Source organism: Zootoca vivipara, chromosome 8 (genome assembly GCF_963506605.1).
Source record: "Zootoca vivipara chromosome 8, rZooViv1.1, whole genome shotgun sequence".
In the NCBI taxonomy this organism is placed as follows: domain Eukaryota; kingdom Metazoa; phylum Chordata; class Lepidosauria; order Squamata; family Lacertidae; genus Zootoca; species Zootoca vivipara.
In genome coordinates this window covers 45,381,730-45,394,780 of record NC_083283.1, presented here as the reverse complement: position 1 = coordinate 45,394,780, position 13,051 = coordinate 45,381,730, and the positions used below count along the sequence as shown (strand labels likewise).

At 36.7% G+C, this 13,051-nt stretch overlaps 1 protein-coding gene across 12 annotated transcripts in view; it reads left to right on the top strand.

The window, feature by feature from the left end:
- The window catches only part of GREB1L (GREB1 like retinoic acid receptor coactivator), a 168,113-nt gene that overhangs the window by 71,585 nt on the left and 83,477 nt on the right, over nt 1-13,051 (top strand). The window contains exon 1 of one of the 12 annotated variants that reach the window (XM_060277882.1): nt 1,528-12,487. The exons of the other annotated variants lie outside the window; for them this stretch is intronic. The gene's annotated coding sequence lies outside the window, so the exon portion shown is untranslated. Of the gene's footprint in view, nt 1-1,527; nt 12,488-13,051 lie in introns of those variants that run through there. 12 annotated transcript variants of the gene reach the window in all.

Here is a 13,051-nt window from a genome sequence, read left to right as displayed (position 1 = left end):
TTCATGGGTAGGTTGACCCTGATTGCTACGTAAATTATTACTACACCCTAAGGCAGTGTTTTCCAACCTGTGTGCCGTGACCCACAAATGAGTTGCGAAGCCTGCGCAAGTGTGTCATTAGCTTTATAAGTAAACCCAAAGTAATTATAACTTTTAGTCCTTAACTAGTATGATGAATACCTTTCACAACTTCCGTTGGCATGCTATAATGCTTGTTAGGAGAGCCCTATTTCCCCTCACAGAGCTACAATTCCCAGAGTTCCCTGGGAAGAGAGGTTGTTAAACCCCTCTGGGAATTGTAGCTCTGTGAGGGGAAATAGGGCTCTCCTAACAACACTCCGGACCTTTCACAAACTACACACTTGTGTAACCATACATTTTTATAATATGTTTTGTAATATATTTTATCACTTATAAAGCAATATTATGAAACCAGACAGTTGGTGTCCTTGCATTACCCATAAGCAAAACGGTGAAGAGGTCCACATGAATAGTGGTCTGGAGCAAATTATTGCCATTAAAATGTGTGAAACTGATGGCAGCCAAAGACCTAAGGTCTGTATTTCTAGCAACAATAACTCTTATTCACACAACAACAAGCCATTTTGGTTATGCCAAAAAGGCTGGGAGCCACTGCCCCAAGGCTTGGTTAAGCATGCTTGATTCCTATAGGAGTCAAACAAACATAAATGCCTCATGAATGGTAGAAGGATAATTTGCTTATATAACAACACCCAGTGTTATCAACTTACACTGTAAGACGGCAAAAGGTTTATTTGTGAGGCTTGTAAATCACCTCATTCTGGAACTGCACAGTTGAGTGTCAGACAGTAAATTGCAATGAGCTGGACAGCAAATCTTAAAATCATTACAGGTCTTTAAATTGTCACAAAGTTTAAAGGGGAAAGGGACCAAATTGGCTGGTAAATTGGATGCAGTAAAGAAAGTGTTACCTCCAGTATCATGAGTCTTAGTGTCATCACAGTTTCATTGCTTCTAATGCTGCACAGTAAATGTGCGCTGGGTTAATGAAGATCATTTCTTGATGTGTCAGAATGACCCCTTTGTTCCCAGTTTTATTCTTTTGTTGCCAGCACCTAATCTGTTTTTGTATTATCAGATCCAGGGATCTCACAATGCTAATTCTAGCAATGGTATTTATCTGGAATGTTGCCTTTTGTTTACTAGTTTTACCAGGCCCCCAGTGCTTTTCTTTGGTCATCTGGTATCTCCCACTAATGTGATTTGCGCTCCTGGGCTCTGCAGGTTGTCATGAGCTTTTATTAGGGAATTAGACCAAGGCCTGCCACCCTAGTCGCTGGTGAATCTGCAGGATAGCTTTTTGTGTGTTTTCTTTTCCACCTTCATTCTGAAAAACATGAACTTAAACGTTGTGTGTTCTTTCTCTTTTTCTTTTTTTTAATGATTTTTATTAATTTTTTACAATAATTTGCATCCATACATTTATACATAATTATCCCAACATGATTCTCTCAACCACAAAAAGTAAAAAAAAAAGAACATTAAAAATTTTTTAAAAAAAACATAATGAAAAAGAAAAAATACAATAATTCCTCACATTTTAAAATAGGACTTCCTCAAGTCCCTCTTCTAGCGGCTCACTGCAGATCATTTTTGGCAAATTCTAAATCTTAATTTCCTTAATCTAATTACACCTTCTATTTCTTAATTATATCTCATTATACCATTCCATACCTAATTCAAAATAAATTTCGCTTATTTTTCAAACCTGCAACTTCACAATTACTTATAATTCTCTTCCTACTTCGATTCTACAATACTTTTTAAAATAAATTCTAAACTTCTTCCATTCCTCTTCCACCATCTCTTCTCCCTGGTCACGTAATCTCCCGGTCAGCTCAGCAAGCTCCATATAGCCCAACATCTTCATTTGCCATTCCTCCACCGTTGGTATCTTCTGTGTTTTCCAGTTATTTGCTATCAATATTCTAGCTGCAGTTGTGGCATACAGAAATAAATTGACATCTTTCTTAGGTATTTCTTTTCCTATTATGCCCAATAGAAAGGATTCTGGTTTCTTAATAAAGGTGTTCTTCAACACTTTTTTCAACTCATTATAAATCTTTTCCCAGAATTCCTTAACTAATGGGCAGGTCCACCACATATGATAAAATGTTCCTTCTACCTTCTTACACTTCCAACATTTGTTATCTTGGCTATGGTAAATCTTAGCCAACTTTACTGGTGTCAAATACCATCTGTACATCATTTTCATAATATTTTCTCTTAAAATAGTACACACAGTAAATTTCACATTCTTTTTCCATAACCTTTCCCAGTCCTCCATAATATTGTGTCCCACATCTTTTGCCCAATCTATCATAACTTTCTTTGTTTGTTCATCTTTCGTATGCCACGCTAACAACAAATTATACATCCTGGAAAGATTTTTTGTCTTTGGTTCTAATAATTCTGTCTCCAACTTGGATTTTTCTGATGCGAAACCATTTTTCTTATCAATCTTAAACAACTCATTTATCTGATAGTATTGGAGCCAGTCATCCAGATTCCTTTTTAACTGTTCATATGTTTTTAACTTAAACTGGCCTCCTTCTTCTATCAAAATATCTCTATATTTTGGCCATCTGGTTTCCATATTTAACTTTTTTTGAGCCTTGGCCTCTAGAGGTGAAATCCATTTAGGTGTTTTCCTTTCTAATAAATCTTTATATCTATTCCACACATTAAACAATGACTTTCTAATTATATGATTTTTAAACCCTTTATGACCTTTGACCTTGTCATACCATAAATAAGCATGCCATCCAAATACATTATCATACCTCCCAGATCCAACACGTCTGTATTTTCTAATAAAAACCACTCCTTCAACCAGCAAAAGGTAGCTGCTTCATAATAAATTCTCAAATCTGGTAGGGAGAAACCCCCTCTATCTTTACTATCTGTTAAAAGCTTATATTTAATTCTGGGTTTCCCCCCCTGCCATATAAATTCCGATAATACCTTTTGCCATTCCTTAAAACACTCCATTTTATCAATAATTGGCAATGTTTGGAACAAAAATAACATTTTTGGCAATATATTCATCTTTACTACAGAAATATGACCTGACAAGGACAATTTTAAATCTGACCATCTATCTAAATCTCGCTTAATCTCATTCCAAACCTTTACATAATTATCTTTATACAGATTCAAATTTTTCGATGACAAATTCACACCCTGGTATTTCACCTTTTTCACAAAAGACAAACCAGTAGCCTCTTTTAAATCATTTCTTTCCTCTGGTGTTAAATTTTTATCTAACACTTTGGTTTTACCCTTGTTCAACTTAAAACCTGCGACACTTCCGTATTCTTGAATCAAATTCAGTGCTTTAATTGCACTGATTTCTGGTTCTTGTAAAGTCAAAACCAAATCATCCGCAAAAGCTTTTAATTTAAATTGCTTTTTAGGGGTGTGTGTTATTTCTCATTGTGTTCGATTCTCAACTCTTTAGAATTTACTGTATTAGCCAAAAGGCACCCCTCTAAAATTGATGAAATTTCCACAGCACCAAAGTTTTTGTGGTTCGGTCTCTGAGTTATTGTTCCTACAAGTTGGGGCACTTTTCCTGTACAGAGATTTATCATTGTTTTGACAATCTTGTTTTATATGTAATTACACTGCACATTTGCAATCAATAGGATTTTTTTCCTTTCAAAAATTGGGACCCTTGTCAGGCTGTGGCTTTCTGAAATACGGGACATTGGTTGTGAAATGTGGTCTTTTTAAAAGAAGGCGAACGTAGCAATCCAATTTGAAAATAATCTTGAGAATAACCAGCCATTCAAAGCACGTTTACAGCAAAATGGATAAAATGAATCATTTTACTCTTTTTATTGGTGCCAGTTTGGTGTTTTTAGCAGTGGCAAACTTTGAATTTGATTCTTGTGACTTTTGGACTACATACTGAAGCTGCAATCCTGTGCACTAAGGAGTAAGACCACTGAACACACTGGGAATTACTTTTGTCTAACGCACAACTGATTCCAACTGTGTTTACTTGAAAGTAAATTCTATTGAAATCAGCGGGTCTTACTTCCAGGTTAAGGTGGTTCAAGAGTTGTTTGGGGGCGGGAATCATCAATTTATATCTGCCTAACTTCCATCATGGAATTTTAGGCAATGCATATGTGCCCTCCCAAGACTGGGCAGACCTAGAGTTGCTTAATTACAGCAAAGTGGTGGCTTCAGTGAAAATAAACCTTACGGTTTGCTGTTGCTTGTTTTAATTCTCATATTGGAAAGAATGTAACTTTTGATATTCACTGTATTTACTGGGCATCATCATTAATCACTAGAGATAGATTTTGGTCAAACCACAGTACTTTGCTTTGAAAACCGCTCTAAAGAATGCAGTTACAGGATGTATCTGATAATACTGTATGGGTAAGACATATAAATAGAGTTGTTGTGCCTTGACAGTTGTTTAAGAAGATGCCTGTGGTGCATAAAATTTCCATTTTCCTTGAAATTGTATGTGCATCTTAGCAGAAATTCAAAATGCATTCTGTGCATTGCCTAGTATAGGGCATGTTGTTGGCTTAAGTGACTTTGCACGTACTAAAAATCAGATTCATTCTAGGGTATAACCAGTGCTTTTTTCTTAAAGAAATGTTTAGGGGTACTCTCATTATCCTACTCATATTGAAATACTGCCCCTCAATGAGGCCAAACTTAGATTCACAAAATATTTAGGGGTATGCGTCCCCCTGCGTCCCCCCAGGGGAAAAAAGCACTGGGTATAATATGTAGGACACGGAAAGAATCTGTTCTCACGTATACAAATGTTACACAATTATAATTCTATGGGTTTTCAGTGCGTAATTAGGAACATTCTGGTTTACAAATAGCTCTTAATTGTAGATTAGATTTAAAGAGACAAATTGTGCAAGTCTGGAACTTTTCTTTGAAACAAAATGGGTTATATACAAAGACTGTTGTTCTCTCTCTCTCTCTCTCTCTCTCTCTCTCTCTCTCTCTCTCTCTCTCTCTCTCTCTCTCTCTCTCTCTCTCTCTCTCTCTCTTCTTTTCCAAAGTTGGCAGACTTTATAGCTCTGACCAGAGGCCAAAAGGAAGATAAATGACACCAAACCCTCTTGTAGTTTTGCAATGTTTTAAACCCTGGGGTTTAGCTGAAGGGACTTAAGGAGTTTTTGAAGTGCAAATAGGTTGGTGAAGGGAAAGCCCTTTCAGTGTTTCATTTTGATGGATTTTTTTCCTGGGTGGATTTTTTTTTTTTTTTTGGCACTGACTGTGATCTGGAAAGCTACAGGGTGTTTTTATTTTGTTTTTGATCAATCATGCAATAAGAACTTGCCATGGGGTGTACTTTTTCTGCATTCATATTGATCCTATTGTGTTTAAAAGTAGTTAATTTAATGGGCTGTTGTTGGGTTTTTTTAAAAAAAACAAAAACCAAAAAACCACCAAATAAGACATCGGTTAATGGAAGTTGTCGTTTCAAGGTCATGTTCCAGTTCTGGCAACTTCATTTTTGAATAAAAGGTTCCTGTAGAGTGTAGAAGAAAGAAATGAGTTTGGATTAGCCTGCTGATTGTGCCTTCTTTGGCTGTAGGGATAATTAATCAATACCCATGTTTTAAAGTAATAATTTGAATGTATGTTGAGAGGCTGTTGCAAATGCAATAAAATGCTATGAACACCATAAATAGGATGATGCAATAGGCACCAAAGAAATGGGAGACTTTAATCAGGACAAAACTAACTTTAAGCCGAGTTGTTTGTTAGAATAGCATAGTAAAATATTACGCCATTGTTGACCTTATAACAAAATAGATACTAACATCTTTTTTAAAAAAAAGATACCCATGTTAATTGCAGCCTTCTGTGATATTGAGGAAAAGGCACTTGTGGATAGAGTACAAAATCCATCAATATTTAAGTACAAAATCCATCAACATTTTAGTACAAATATATCCATACACACGTGCAAAAATCTGCATATTTTGACTAATATGCATTTTTAAAAAGTGATAAGTTAATGTATGTTGCTTTCACTAACATACGCATTTGTATGCACACTTCACCCTGGACGTTGCTTTTTGTACACATTACATGGCTGGAGAGCTGCATTGCAAAGTTCAGAGAAATGTGAATTTCCAAGGCTGGCTGTTTTTCAGTTGGAATATTCTTTCAAACAGTGTGAAATGTGTACTGAATCAAATTTCTTCTCCCCCTCCCCAATATTTTGAATCACGGCCTGCAGAGATAGTAGTGTATGACTTAACTGGAAAGCAATGATAGTTTATGATGTAACTGCCAATAAACTAAAATGCAAATAACATAACTTATGTTTTGAAGAATTCTGTGCACACTAACAGGGCACATAGGGGGAGCTACTTCCATACAAATGTGCATAGGATTATGTTGTACAGTGTACGGTTTTAAATATTAAAACCACCATAGCTGGTCAAAGTTTTTTTGGGGGGGGGGGTTTCGTTTCAGAACCTCTCCTGCTTCAAAGAGTGTCTAATTTAATATCTGTTGCCTGGGAAAGTTAATTTAAAGGCTTCTCATTTACCTGGAGAAACAAATTTAGCCTGGGTCTCTTGCTACTGATACTGAGTGTTTACTATGCCTCTGTTGTCATTAAACAACCCTAAAGGTTTCTACCTATGTTGGATCATGATAATACATAAAAGGTGGACTTCTTAGACCAAGAAGTGCTAGTCTGCTGTGATTACTTTCAGTAGGAAGCTGAACCAGTCTCTCTACTTACCCATATAATTACCGGCAAACTTCAGCTTCATCCTAATCACATCCACTAAGGGAAAAATCTCATTGAACCTCATACTTCTGAGTAAACTTGCTCTGCATGACAGTCTAATCTGAACATGTCCGTAACTGGCCAGTGACCACTTCGTTTCTACAATTTTTATGGATTAATCTAAAATGTTTGGATGTTTTCATTCTGTCAACCAAAGGCTGCCTTGTTTATTTTAAGTGAACAAGTTCTTCTACCTCTGCTTTTGAAGGATGCCATGATATCTCTGCGTGGGAAGCAGGCCTACAAAGGTCTATATAGCACATAATTGGACATAATTTGCTAATCCCTCTGTTGGTGCAAATATAAGGGGACGACGACTAGTATATTGCTTGAAGCCTTGATTGAAGCAGGGGGACCCCCAAACATGTTCTTTTCCTGTCTTTCTTGGGAATGTCTGTAGAATCATTCATTTATTTCATAAAAGTTATATACCACTTGATTGTAAAAACAAAACAAAACCTTCAATGTACAGTATTTTACAAAAATAATTTTAAAAATCTGTTCAGAAAATTAAAAACAGCAATAAACTTAAAACATCAGAATTCTAGATAACGGTGTAGGCTTGTCTAAACAAGAATGTATTTGGAACCAGGATCTGATGGCCCCTTCCTGATATCAATAGGCAGGGAATTGCAAAGTGCAGGTGCTCCCAGGGTAAAAGATCAGTATGGAATATGTCTTCCATGTCTTCCTTTGCTTATTTAGTCCTTACCTGGTTGGTCCAATTCCTTAGTGTTGAGTGTTCAATGTCTCCATTAATGTAGTTGTGTGTGTTAGCATATGTTACTGATATATGCTTCCTTGGTTTTTTGGGGTTTTTTTTGCTGATATTATTTTCTCTCTCTCTTGGAAAGTTTAATAAAAATTAATTTAAAAATTAAAGTGCTTCATAATACCCCCACTCCTACTTTACTTTGCAATTGGCTTCAGTTGCAGATGTTTTTGATCCTCAAAACATTTATGAATGTGTAATTCCTGTTATACTTGTTCTTTATAAGGCTGGGAATGGAAGAAAACTTTAAACTTAGTGGCTGCATTGAGATGTAATAAAAATTAGCATCAAGTGTGCCTCAGATTCATGCAAGCCACCCTTCCCTCCTCAGGATGCAAGGAGGAGACTGGAAGTTTCTGTTTCTCTTTTAGATTAACCAGTTTATCAGATCATCTGGACCCTAAACTATGGTTAATCTTAACTATAGTTTGTTGAGACAAGACAGCTTCATAACTAATACTTTGAAGTTGGCTTACTTCAACACACTGCATGTTGTTGAGCTCTGGATGTCATGATAAACTATGTGCAGCTAATCTATGCTGGGGGAAGGGAAAGCTTCCAAACTCCCTCATAGGAGTGCTGGCAGGCAAGGAAGAGTAAACAAGCCTATGGTTAGCTTTATGTCTGAAGAAGGCCAATATTTGACCATGTGTTTAGGGTCTTACTTTGTTTTCTGTTTGTAACTCATTAGGGACTAATGCATATGGTGCTAAATGGTATGTTGGAATCATACAAATGTATAATTCATTAAAAATGTTGGACCAATTGATCCATTCCTTTCAACAATACTGTTTCCCCCTTGTTTCCACATCATAATCAGTATTGATTTTTCCCCTTTGTTTTGAGGAGTAAGTAACCCTGTTATCTAGCAAAGGTTGTTCTGCATTTATAATTTGATTGGGAGGAAATAAAATTTGCCCTTTCCCTAGAAAGAAATGGACTTTCAGTCCATAGTTTTCTCTTACTAGAGAGGAATGACTGTTTTCATATGTGGCGTCTCATTAGTTTGTTGCTGGGAGATCTTAATATGACCTTCCTTTGTTAGAGAAGTGATTTATAGCTATTCACAGCATCCTTTTCTTTCTTTTATCTTTCTTTTTTACATCCCAAGCTACACATTGTGTAATGACTAATTGCACTTATGAGTAAATGTTTAAAGACTAGAGTGAATGTACATGGTATGATTATATTCTGGGTCTGCTGTTGTCCCTTTAATTTCAAACAAACAAACAAACAAATCTGTACTAAAATGTATAAAAGAACAAAATCCCTTCAAAGTCAGCTGAACCATACTGCAAATGTATTTAACAGTTCTAGCTCTTAAATAAAAATAAATTTTATTTTAAAGGTTTTTTTACTATTAATCTCCATACTTTGTGTGTGTGTTAGTAAATACACACCATTCTGCATTACCTCTTGCATTGAAACAAAGTGATTACCTGAAAATGTGCATTTGGGTTCCTACCGGTATTGAGGTTGTCCTCTGTTTTAAAGTGCAATTCACAGAGGGGATGAATTGCAAGGATCTCAGCCTTTAGCTTATAAACTACACTGCAAAGTTTGAAAGTGTCATTCAAATAATTGCTAAATTGTTTTCTCTGTAACTGCTTTTCTTGTTTTACTCTGAGAGGTTTACGATGTGGCAACCATCAGAAGAACGCAGTGTTAAGGTTGCTGTTGTATTTCTCCCTTGAGTTCCTAGAGGTGATGTTATCTTTTGTTCATGCAGCAGTATGGTCATTTCTAAGAGCATCTGTCACTTGAGGATGTATACCGGTAAGATGGATGAGTCTCAAGTGGACTGCTAGTTGAAGCAAATGGTGAAAATAAGAAAAGACAAAGGGGCTAGAGGCTTTCAGAGCAGGCAGACAACAAGGAAACCCAGTTAGGAAGGAAGGCAGTACCAAAAGAAAGCACCAAGATGGATCATATGTTGTCATCAAGACTTTTTAGTAGGTGTAAGAATCAGAGCTGGCTATCAAAATCATGGTAAAAAATAATCTCATCAACTTTTTTATTTGTATTTTGCCTTCAGCAGGAGAGTCAGAACTCTGATTGTCTCTCTGTATAGGAAAATTGCCTTTTTATTCTGTACTGATACAGCATGGTTTTTTTTTAATGTTGTGTTTTGTGCATGTGGGATGTGCATTAGGCCATATTCTTCAAGCCCTTTCCAAAAGAAAGAAAGAGCCCAGACAGCTCTACTTCGTGGTTCAAAGTGTTGTTGGCTGATTTTCTTCCTTCCTCATGAAAAAAGCAATCGGGTTTTGTTAGTTGCTTAGTTTAATAGGAGGTTTTGCCTGATTATATCATTAGCACTCCTGCTTTCAGAAGAAAGAGAGCATTTAAATTGTAAACATTTGGAATTGCTCCCTGTTGTTTCGATTCAAAAGCTAGCTCCGTGATTTCTTGGTGAAGCTTAATTGTGTTTGATATGTTTTACGGGATGAAAATGATGTTTATTTTTTTAAAGCTGCTGATGCTGAAGCTGTCTAGTAAGAGCAAACTTATACATATGAGAGTGCTCTTCTACTTTTGATAAGCTTTCAGAGGTGTCAAAACTGTTGGCTTGAATAAATGACTCTGTCAAATTGCTTGCTGTGTTGTGGGGTGGGGGAAGCAGGGGTAGAAAAGGCAAAGAAATTAAGATGATTAGAAGCTTTAAAGCTTCACAAATGGTAGAGTAGCTCCCTTCTCAATGGATGTAAATAATAGATGAAAGACTGAGAATGACAACAAAGGATCAGGGTGCTTAAGAGAATGTGTGCAGCTTGAATAGAGGTCTGTGGCCCAGGGCCAAAGGTCTTAGCTTTGAGTGTAATTAGAAGAAAATACAAAGATGTCATTACTAGCAGGTGAAATGTTCAGCACGTGGCCCCCAAAATAGTGATTTCTGCCCTGAAGGAACCGTATTGTGGACTTCAAAAATAGTAAATAATAATAAGTAAAGTCTTTGCAGGGTTCTGCAGTTTGGTCAGAAACCATGTAGCTTGACTTTGATATCCGTCTCGCGTTTGCAGTAGTTTTAAAAAGTTGGCAGTGTGGAAAGTTGGAAAGACAAAGAGAGATTGAGAGAGGGAGAGAGAGCGCTGCAAATGGGGCAAATAAAGAGTTTAGTGTCACTGACTTGATCCCAGGCTCTTTTGTGTGATAGTGGCAGACCTGTCTTCTACTCTACTGGGAAGCTAGAGTCTTAAATTATTCTTAGCACCATACTTTTTGGGAAGCTGTGGAAAGTGGTCAAAGTCTCTGTTTTTGCGTGCTGAGGCACCAAGAGGACCCCCCAATAACTCACACTGACACCATAATTTTTGGGAAGCTGTGGAAAGCGGTCGAAGTCTCTGTTTTTACAGTATTCTGCTTCCAGTTCCTCAACACTCTACTATTGGCATGATTTTTAAATTTTGTGCTGCTTGAAAATTTTGTGCTGTTCTGATTATAGGACGCAGACCACCCACAAATAATAATTATAGAAAACCTACCCAATAAGATATAGATTAATGGAACTGTAACTCAAGGTCATGTTCCATTGCCAGCAACTACTTTGAAAGACAAAAGGAAATGTGTTTGGACTCCCGGAGACAGCTGTACATTGCTCGATTAGATAATAGTGTTTGTGGGAGGGTGTTACTGGTTGGTGTTTGTTTTATTATGTATTTTGTATTCTCATTTTGTATTTTTATGTTCTGAACCACCCTGTGATCTTTGGATGAAGGGCAGTATACATTTTTTTAACAACAACAACATAATGTTCCCAATATGCCATGCTTCATGGAAGGGAGGGGAAAACTATATAACCACGTGGTGATGGTGACTTTAAAAAAATGGATTGTTTAGTGGCTTGAACCCTGTAGTCTGGGCACACTTTTAAGTTGGCTTTTCCCACACTTCTGCAACCACTCAGAAATCTTGGCAAAGTGTAGCTGATTTCTACAGACAATTGTTTCTCCATGTGGTTAAAACCATCCACACAGGGAGTTTTTATGTTACCACATGATAGATGGTTATGTGATATCGCACTCCCAAGGATTTAATCAGAATCATTTTAATGCAAGTATGCTTAGGCTTGTGTCACCAGTTCATGAATGCAGATTAGCGATGGACTTCTATTTATTTTCTTTTATTACTGAGTTTTCATCCAACCTTCTCTCCAAGAAGCACAAGGAGTAGCATGGACTCACCTCCTTTCCATTTCATTCTCAATAACACTGTGGGGTTGATTAGACAGAGAAAGGGTGACTGGTTGAAGGTTACCCAATGAGCTTCATAGCTGAGTGGGGATTTGAACTCTGGTCTCCCAGGTCCTGACACTTTAACCCCTACACCACACTGGCTTTTCCAAAGCAAGTTTCACTCTGTGGCACACTTCTTAGAACTTGTCATTGGTATTCAGCATTTGATTTCTAGGTTCTAGTATTCTCTCTTAAATGAAAAGCTTCTCTTACACAGAGTTTCTACTCATGGCATGTGAAAACAATACAACAGTGGCATCAGTACTGGTATGACAGCTGTATACAGGTCTTGAATGTTGTGTTTTTTGACATTGTTTAAATTAGTGGTTACCTTTTTATCATAAATAACAATATTCTTTCTGTAAAACTATGGGAGAAATTTGATGTCACACTAATTTAAGGTCACTTAGCAGTATACTAGTTGCCCTAGAGAAGCCTCAGGAAGCCTCTGTGGTTCTTGTTCTGGTTCCATAACAGATTGTTGCTGTAATTCCAGTCCTTTATGTTGCTCAATAAGCTTCTGGTACTACAACTGTGGTGCTGTATTTCATATTGTGCAACCTTAATTTTTGTCCTTATGCTAGCGCAACAGCACTTGCACTGGTGGACAGAGGGTGCCGAATCTGGGCCTGTGCTCCCAAAATCCGGGTATATTTATGAAGGGGAAATGTTGCCTGACAAATCTTTTGAGCGTACTAAAGTTAAAATATTTATAAAATTTCACTCTTCCCTTAATCCTAATATGCATATAATATGCACCTTAATCTAGACATCTCTGCTAGTGGCACAGAACTAGTTCTATGAGTAAAATTAGGTGGTTTTATTTCAAGTAACAGATTTTACTGTAGCAAATGGAATTATAACTACAAATGTGTATTGGAAAGCATACTAACTCCTCTTCTTTCCTAGAGCAATTTTGGCCTTAAATGGAAATTCTGGACTTTGAAGTCATTTTATTTTATTTGTTTATTGTTCTGTATTGTATTGTGCTTATTAGTATTTTATTTCATGTGGAATGTCTTAATTGAGTTCATACAGCAACCGAGAAATTTCGTTGTTCCCCGCAAGGGGACAGTGACAATAAAGATTTATTCTATTCTATTCTAAATATTAAAACTGTTCTCCTGCCCGTCAGTGCACACATTTGCTTCACTATAGCAAATCTGGAGAATGAAAACTTTTTATTTAATTCCAAAAGGAAACACACATTTC